Consider the following 9,571-nt stretch of genomic DNA (forward strand, 5'->3'; position numbering starts at 1 on the left):
GAAAGAACAAAATTGGACGCAGATGACAAAATTGTACATGAATGATTCACATAGCATTGTGTGTCTCAAAACCCCCAAAAAAAAAAAAACAAAAAAAAATACTCGACCACCATGTCTCTTGCAACTACGATGATCGCTCTCTTTCTTCAAATCCTAATAACATGTTTTATCTTTACAACCGAAGCATCATCACCTCACGGCTTCACCATCGACTTGATCCAGCGTCGCTCCAATTCATCTTCTTCTCGAGTCAGTTCTGATACTCAGCTCGGATCACCTTACGCTAACACCGTCTTTGATGACACCACGTATCTAATGAGACTACATATCGGTACTCCTCCTTTCGAGATCAGAGCTGTCTTAGACACAGGAAGCAATCTCGTATGGACACAATGTTTGCCTTGTACTAACTGTTACGACCAATACGCTCCCATATTCGACCCTTCGAAATCCTCAACCTTCAAAGAGAAAAGATGCCACGGGCACTCTTGTCCTTGCGACATTGTCTACGCAGACGGAAGCTATACCAAGGGAACCTTAGCGACCGAGACAGTCACGATCCATTCAACTTCAGGGGAACTCTTTGTAATGCCTAAAACCATTATTGGTTGTAGCCACAACAGCTCAGGGTTTAAGTCCCCGAGTTCTTCGGGCATTGTTGGTCTAAATTGGGGATCTTTATCGCTCGTCACTCAGATGGGAGGGGAGTACCCAGGTTTCGTCTCTTACTGCTTCTCTGGTAAAGGAACTAGTAAGATCAACTTTGGTGGGAATGCTAATATAGCAGGAGATGGGGTTGTATCAACCACTATGTTTATGACCACAGCAAAACCCGGTTTCTATTACCTAAACCTAGACGCGGTCAGCGTTGGGGACACCCGCATTGAGACATTGGGGACACCATTTCATGCCTTGGAAGGGAACATAGTGATAGACTCTGGAACCACTTACACGTTCTTGCCTGAAAGCTACTGTAACCTAGTAAGAGAGGCAGTGGAAAAAGTTGTGAAAGCGGATCGAGTAGTTGACACTAGTATGTTGTGCTACAACTCGGACACCATAGAGATATTTCCGGTAATCACAATGCATTTTTCTGGCGGTGCGGATCTTGTCTTGGAAAAGTACAATATGTATGTGGAATCGGAGGGAGGAGGACTGTTTTGTATGGCTGTTATATGTGGTAATTCGAAACAAGAAGCTATCTTTGGGAACAGGGCACAGAATAATTTTTTGGTGAGTTATGATTCTTCTTCACTGCTGGTTTCTTTTAAGCCCACCGATTGTTCTGCATTGTGGAGTTGAAGAAACAAACCAAGAGGGACTTTTTCGAACTTAATTTTTACTATTATATATTTTCACACCTTCGGATATGTTTCATTGAATTATATGCAAAGTTACTTACGCGCTTCAGTTAGATATTATTCTAGGCATGGATGGGGTGGCTTAAAGATTCTAATGTTCTATTGGCAAATATTAGCACCTTTCAAAAGATAATATATTAATTACATTTGTAGCTTTTAATTAGCATTAGAAGAACATAAATAGATCTACAAAACGTAAAATAACCTCTTTAAAGCCAGCCACAAGTTGTGATAGTTAACACCACCGACCAAGCCGTTTGAGCCCTCACATATATGGTCAAATATACACTTTTCTAGGAAATATGAAGTTTAAGTACGTGCAAGAGATTCAAACTTGTCAAGTTAGCCTTCTTTATTTTTCTTTTGTTTCTAACTTGTCAAGAAAAAATCAACCAGATCAGCTTCAAACCAAAGATCTGATTCCAGTCTATCTGTCTTTTGAGACCCAGTCCTTCCCATGATTTAGGTGAGCAAACTATCTCCCATGAAACCTTGGCTCCACGAGCTGACTCATATACTCCCTTACACAAAAAGAAACTGCAAATTTGCTCGAGTTCTTCAAGACACTTGTTGGGTAGTAAGAAGATTGAATTCCAGAAATTGATGGTGCTATTGATGACTGATTTAAGTAATTGCAGTCTGCCTGCAAAAGAAAGATGTCTTATAATTTAAATATGTTGATTAATTAAATAAGATAATTGGTGTTCTTTACCAATCTTAATATACTTGTGGTGTTGGCGGTGTTCGTTTTATGATCGCTGCATCAGAACAGGGAACGGTTAAGAAATAGAGAAGGTGTCGCTGCGAATATTTTTAGAAGTGATGTAGGTGTTGTTGGTGTTTGATAAAATACTTTTATAGTCGCTGCAACTATATTTAGAGGGGATGTCAGAGTCGTCTGTGTCCACTTACTTAAACCGCAAGTAGTTATTATTTTGTGTCACCGATCACTAACCCAACGATTACAAAACGAACATGTCACGTAAGTTTTTCAAGATTCATTTTGTTATTTCTTGAAAAACAACAAAGACACTTTAGTACTTAATAAAATTCAGTCGACGCGTTAAATTGATCGCTAATGAATATAACGATTTAAGATTCTAGTAGCTGGTCACTATAGGCAGTAGTCAGGGTTGGTTACTAGATTATTTGATCGCAGTGTATAGTACCGTTAAAGTGGATAATAATTTTCGTAACTCTACTTCTCAATTTGGGTCGAGCTATCATATCATGTCTACTATTGTCCAAATGTATTGGTGTGACGTTAACTTATTTAAAAATATACATTACTTTATTATGCCTTTAATCATTTCTACCATGATCCAGATTAATATTAAAAATATTGTGGAGCTAGAAATAGAAAGATACAACAACCACAAAATTATATTTAGAAAATTTTGAGTGAGAAAGACAAGATATGAAGAGTGTGGTTGCTCAGAGCTTTTTTTTTTTTTTTTTTTTTTTCTTATATCAAGATAAACTGTCTCATCGTTTCTGTTGATAGGGGTAAATATGTGACATCGAATTGCTATATTTGTAGATCAAACTAATTTGAGATCGATAAAATTGTAAATATCACTTTCAAAATTCGTTAGCCATAAAAAAATACTTGAAAACATATACTATGTATAATCTTATCTATAAATAGTAAACTGAGCCAAATTAAGAATTAATACAAACCCATTAAAAGCTTAAAGTTTGAGAAAGCTGGGAAATAATAAGTACAACTACAATGAAATGGACAATGGTCCTCACATACTCAGCGTTGCGTTTAAATTCAATTTGAATGGACCACATACAAACACATATATTCATCCCCTCGAGCCAATATTACCATCTCATTTTGTCAGATCCATCCATATACGCAAAGATTCTAAAGCTTTTTTGTTTTGTTTTGTTTTTGCATTTATATATAAAACTGATGAAACATCACAATAGCTATTTAGATAAATACGAAGATCATCAGAACACAAAAAGATTCACACATTAAATTCTTCTGATTAAAACATATTATACGGTTCGTTTAATTAGTGACACATATCGGTAACAAAAGATTAAATAATGATACCCGCTTGTGATTAGTATTAGCAATATATATAGCGGTAGAAATGTTTTTTTTATATAGCTTATGTCCTCAATTAGCAAGTTGGAGTGAATACATATAATATTATTCTGATGTACTAATTTTGATAAAATTACAATTTCGTTTGCAATACTGGAAGATATATGCAAAATACACGTGATTGGCGGACATATCAAAGATATCATCATGATATGAAAAATATAGTTGCCAACTTGCCATTGTCCATTACAAGAATGAGGTCGAATGATTTCACTTCCACTTATGGAGCGCGATCATCCAATTCATTGCTCAAAACAATTAGATTTTATAGTGGAAGCTATGATTCATTTCTTTGGATAACTAAATATATATGGATGGGGGAGTGATTAAACACACGCTCCATAACATATAAGACATTAACTAACTAAACTCAATTATATCTACATGTACTACAAGACATAACCAAAAGAAAAGAAGGCATTACTTAGGTATTTATGATTTGATTTGGAAGCTACATTAGGGATGATTGGTGCTAACAAACAACACATGAAACTCATTATACTATGTATTTTGGTTTTGTTCACAATCTGATTGGTCTGCCATATTATATTACCCTATAAGAGAATTAAAAAAAAATGAGAGTAATTTTTGCTTCATTGTTCATCAGTAGTATTGCAGTTACAAGAACACCTAAACATGTACATAGAGGGGACACAAATAGGTGGGACTGAGACGTATGCCTAGTCTACAATGTGTAAGGTCCACCCAACAAGTTCCTAATTGATTCTCATTTTGAATGTAATAGCCAACAATAAACCAACAACACAAAGAGAACTGACAGTTTGTCCTGAAAACCTTTCTTTGCTGCTAGACATCAATAGTTCCATCTTGACCCTTTCATTATCTCATCAACTTCCATGATATCCATTTTTTTAATTATTCCCAAAAGAAAGAAAAGGATATTGTGTTGTGAAAGTGCAAGCTGAAATTTTGCCAACAAGAGAAAATTGTATAGGGATATGTCATAGTTACCTTAGTTAGTCCTTTTGATGATATTGTGACTCTTTTTCATCTATTGAAAGAGAAGCTTTTGGATCCATTCATGTATTGGGTTGAAAAAGACTGCCAAAAAGGCAAAAACTTGAGATCCTAAATCAAATCCGACGGTATCACATGAAGAAAAAAAGATACTCACAACAGATCATGATCAGATCTTTATGTAATTAAACAGGGAAAATAGGTTAACATACACAGGTGACAAAAATGAAATTATAAAAACGGATTTCAAGCAGAAGCAAACTAACCTGAAGAAAATCTTGGATGGAATACAGAAAGGGCAAAAATAATAGTCCTTGTTTGCCGATGCAGCATCATCAAGATTCTCATTTTTCACAGAGACAAATTTGGGGATCGAGTGAATCACCACCGTCCATCAACAGAGATGTGAATCTTGATGATGCCACAGCAGCAAACAACGACCGCGCGCGGCTTCGGAAATAGTCTTTCATCTTCATGTAGCAATCTTTTGTCTCTCAAATCAAACTCAAACTCATAACTCCAACTCACTACTTACATATCCTCTAAATATATTTAAATACTTATCCTTCATAATTTATAGAAACTCGTATATATATATATATGTATATAATATAAAATTTATCTATGTATCTATTATACATATGTGGGGAGGGGTAACATGGCGGAATAGTCGAGATGACAAGTTGTGATTGGTACAATTCTACGTATTCTCTTCTACTTAGTTGGAACCTAACCATACAAACCTGTAAAAGAAGTGAAACCCTAACAGATAGAGATAAGAGCGGGGAAGAAGAAAAATACTGAACACTCTCTGAACTTGGTAATATATACTGCTAAAATAGTAAAATGAGACAAAACCACATATTTCTATTATTGATTTGCAAAAATGAAAGGTATGACGTATATAAAAACATGTTACAAGATCGTAGAAGCTACAAAATAACCAGAAAAAACCTGATGAGATCTAGAACAAGAGAGAGAGAGAGAGAGAGAGAGAGAGAGAGAGAGAGAGAGAGAGAGAGAGAGAGAGATGTGTGTGTATGTGTGTGTGAATAATATATAGGCACAGTAGTCTAGAGATGTGAGTGTGAATATATGCTGATTTTTGTGATTAAAATGTTAATGTATGCATAGATATTTTCTGATAAAGAGTTTGATTGGCAGAAGCTGAGTTATGAATATTGGTAAAGAGAGTTGGGCCAAATGGAGTTAGACGCTGCCATCTTGGAGTCCACCTCGCGAAGGAATATCTCACTTTCCCACTTCACATGTCTTGCTACTTCTTATTATTTGCCCAAATATTATTGGATCTATGCCTTTTATTTATTTTCTAAAAAAACTATTATTGGATCGAGCTAAAGTATTAATTCTTCAGCTAAAAAGTTACGGAAGCAATAATCTTTCTTCAGCTTAAACAGGTCTTTTCCTGTTTAAATCCTAACGGCATACTATCACCATTAGCTAACAAACTAAAACCCAAATCGACTCACTCGTCCTATTGTTTTGATTTATTAAGAGGAACAGAATTGACCCCAAATACTAGATAACTAGGAGATATCCCGTGCTTTAAGCACAATCAACATTTAAAAAAAAAAAGTTCTAAAATAATAATAAAAATTAGTGTTGTATTTTTTTTTAAAATTTATTTTGTTTGAGATAATATTCATTTTAATTGTTCTGTAAATCTATTATACTAATTATTTAAAATATTATAATATTTTATTTTTTTGACGTATATTACAGTTTTATATTGTTTGTTTGTTGTATTTGCATCATTATTTTGTGAAATATGAAGTAGTAGTTTTAATATTATAATTTTGAACAAAGAAAAATTATTAATTTATCATCTATATAAATTTAGTTTTACCAACCCGCTAATGTGGAAATTAAAACACACATTTTTTTTATTGAGTAATATATCTTCGTTTTAAAAAAAATTAATCACAACATATGCATAAAAAAATTCTGCATTTTACTAATCATAAGTACTATATGAAAATTCCAAACAAAAAAAAATATAAAGATGATAGAAGAATCAAAATTTGAAATCTTAACAAAATCTTCGAAATTTAGTTATTAAAAATAATTATATTGTATACTTGGATATAAAATCTTAGTTTTTGAAATTCTGATTGGTTTATATTTTTAAAAAATATATTTAGTAATTTTCATCCATAATTTATTAGAGAAAGAAAATTATTTTTTTTCTTTTTCTAGATTTTTTTATATTTGATCTGTTAGCGTTTTTTATTTTTAATTAATTATCTTTATTTAATTAATTAACTAAGATTAATTAAGTTTTTCTAATGGCAATTGAATGTAATTTTTTACACATTTTAAGGTTAGTTTCATATTTGTACTTCCCAATTAATATAATAAGATATAACGGATGATAAATAATGGCTTGAGAATTTAATTAATTCTTGATAAGTCAGCAATTTTCAAGTTTCAAGAATAGACATGCAGAATCTTTATATAATAAATGATATCTTATTTATTTTTAAATCTAACACTAAATGATTTCTTAATATATATGAGAAAAATAAAAAATCAATTAAAATGAAACAGATGATTTTTTTTTCTTTTTTCTCACTGAACAGTATATCCGAAAACTTAAACTAAAATTATGTATCCAAAAAGCTTTGTTATATCTAGTTATAGTTTTATATCCAAAAGTACCAAATAACAAAAATATCTGAGATAACCTAGATATCCAAGTTTTTTTAATTATATTTTTTGAATTAATACATTTTTTGTTAAATTTAACCAAATCTAAAATCTTATTAAAATTAAACCTAGTTTTGTTTAAACTAACTTTTTCGTTAATTTTTTTCTTCGAAAACGGATCTGAATGCGACACATATGACATATCTAAACGGAATAGTCATAAAACCTAAATGGATAGTGAACTTCTATCTGAATTATCTGAATCGGATCAGAAATCGGAAACGTCGAATTCTAGTTATTACTATATTATTTTATTTTATTTTATTTTTTGCCAGCCAAAACCCACTATATTAAATCATGATTCAGCAACTCTCCTCTTAGGTAGAGTTTTACAACCATCATAAAACTTACATGGGTGAACATAGAAGAAAAAATAAAACAGATCGCGGAAAGGTGTTCGTAGAACAGCTTTTAGAACCCGGACCAAAATACAACACCTAGAATGGCTAAGGTAATGCTAAAGATAAGGGATTAACGAAATCCAAAGGATAGGGAGTGATTTCTCAGAAAAGAAACACTCAATCATAAAGATATTTGGGTCAAACAAGACCACTATCTTTTTATAGTGGCAACTCCAAGTCCTAATCAAAGGTTTAGAGAGACCACTACACCCTACTTGCCCCGGAGGTGTGAAACCTACCAAAACCCTGCGTTGGGAAGGGCGTGCAGGATGAGCTAGAAAGCCCACGAACGCAAAGTCACAATTTTCTTCACAAGGAGCATTCGATCTTGAAATTCATCCAAAACTATCTTTTCCGAAAGATGAACAAAAGCCATTGCCCCATTAGACCAACAATGGCACGCCCTTCCCAACCTTACTATATTATTATGTCCAACCTTTTTGCTCTTTTGAACAATATTGCTTTTATATAAATGATCAAGGAAGCTGCAGCAAATGATATTGAATTTGTGGAGTGGAAAAAATCATTTCTCGAACCTCAGCTCCGCAAAACCGATTCGAGATACTGCCAAAACATGCACACAAAATGATCTTTAAACCAATAAGACAAAGATCTTACGAACACAAAATGGTCCAAATTAAACTTTTGTATTTCGAATACGGAAAAAGAGTTCACGTGTCAAGAAATGTTCCACTAAAATGAAACGATTAGAGAATCGCGCACATAAATTATTACATCGTCTACATCTCGAAGTTGGACATCTACATTTTTTCATATACAACACATTATTAAAATTTAAATCTATAATTTACAAATAAGGTTTATTTTATATTTCCAAAAAATCTTGACTAACATAGTAACATGTAGCTCTGGCGTGTGTCAATTAAGTTTATAAATAAAGTAATATCTGATATCCTTTACCTGTCAAGTGTCATGTAAAACACCATTTCCATTGGTTTTTATTATAATATGTTTGTTATAAATGTGTAAGAGTTGAAGCGAAAACAACAAGATGGGGACGTGGTGCTTGATTATGGACGTGTCTCTCTCGAAGTTGGGGATTTTAATATTGGCGCTTTGCAAATTTAATTTGTCTCTGTCAGCGAATTATATTTTTTTTGTAAATTCAAAAAGTAAACTACAATAAAACTTTTATAAATTAATAAGGTCGAGATCATGAAATTTTATTAATTTATAAATATTTTAATTTATCAATAAATTAATAAAATATTAACTTTAAAGAGATTTTTTTTTGTTTTTCATAATTTTGAAAATTTTATATTACAAAATAAGATATTTTTGTTATGATTCACATTTTTATAGAATTTCCTTAATTTATAATTTTGGCTATTGTAATAGGATTGATGTTAATAGTTTACTTAATTATGTAGGTAAAAATGACAAATGTAAGAAGTTTAGAGTTTAGAAAAAATTGTTGGTATTATCTTTCATGATAATAATGAAGTCGAATAACATATTGCGATGCCGTTAGAACCAATTACATGTAAAAAAACAATTATCGCAATTAGGACTCTCCTTAATTTTTGGATGTGATTTGAGAAGACAATATTAAAAGTTTTTAATACAATGAAAAAGATTAAAGATGAGCTTCAACTAGAATGAAAATTCAAGAATAAGAATAGATAAACAATAATAGAGTCATATTTCACTAAATTTTCTTAGATATATATATATATATATATAATTTATATCATTATTAATTTATGATATTGTTGGGACTATATTTTTATATAGAATTTTCAAAAAAAATATTATCTTATTATTTTATCAAATTGTGTTATTTTTTACACCGGTCCAATTCGGGACCAGAAAATTTTATTAATTTATAGCGAATATTAATTTAAAAAATATTAATTTATAGAGCTTCTACTGTAATAAACATAAACTACACGTAGGGAAAGCATGGAGCATCTATATATAGATTTCTGAAGTACATTTGGCAATTTATCCTTTTATTTATA

At 31.7% G+C, this 9,571-nt stretch overlaps 1 long non-coding RNA gene and 1 pseudogene across 1 annotated transcript; one reads left to right on the forward strand and one right to left on the reverse strand.

Annotated features, from left to right (window-relative positions):
- The first annotated feature begins 90 nt into the window (after positions 1-90).
- On the forward strand, positions 91-1,302 carry LOC104750101 (aspartic proteinase CDR1 pseudogene; annotated as a pseudogene).
- A 2,757-nt stretch (positions 1,303-4,059) lies between these two features.
- On the reverse strand, positions 4,060-5,613 carry LOC104750102 (uncharacterized). Its single transcript, XR_761526.3, has 2 exons — positions 4,728-5,613; positions 4,060-4,545 (listed from the first exon to the last, which is right to left on the reverse strand). It is a non-coding gene; the product is annotated as an uncharacterized LOC104750102 (long non-coding RNA).
- Between the last annotated feature and the right edge of the window lie 3,958 nt (positions 5,614-9,571).

Source organism: Camelina sativa, chromosome 16, assembly GCF_030686135.1.
Source record: "Camelina sativa cultivar CO46 ecotype springtype chromosome 16, ASM3068613v1".
NCBI lineage: Eukaryota > Viridiplantae > Streptophyta > Magnoliopsida > Brassicales > Brassicaceae > Camelina > Camelina sativa.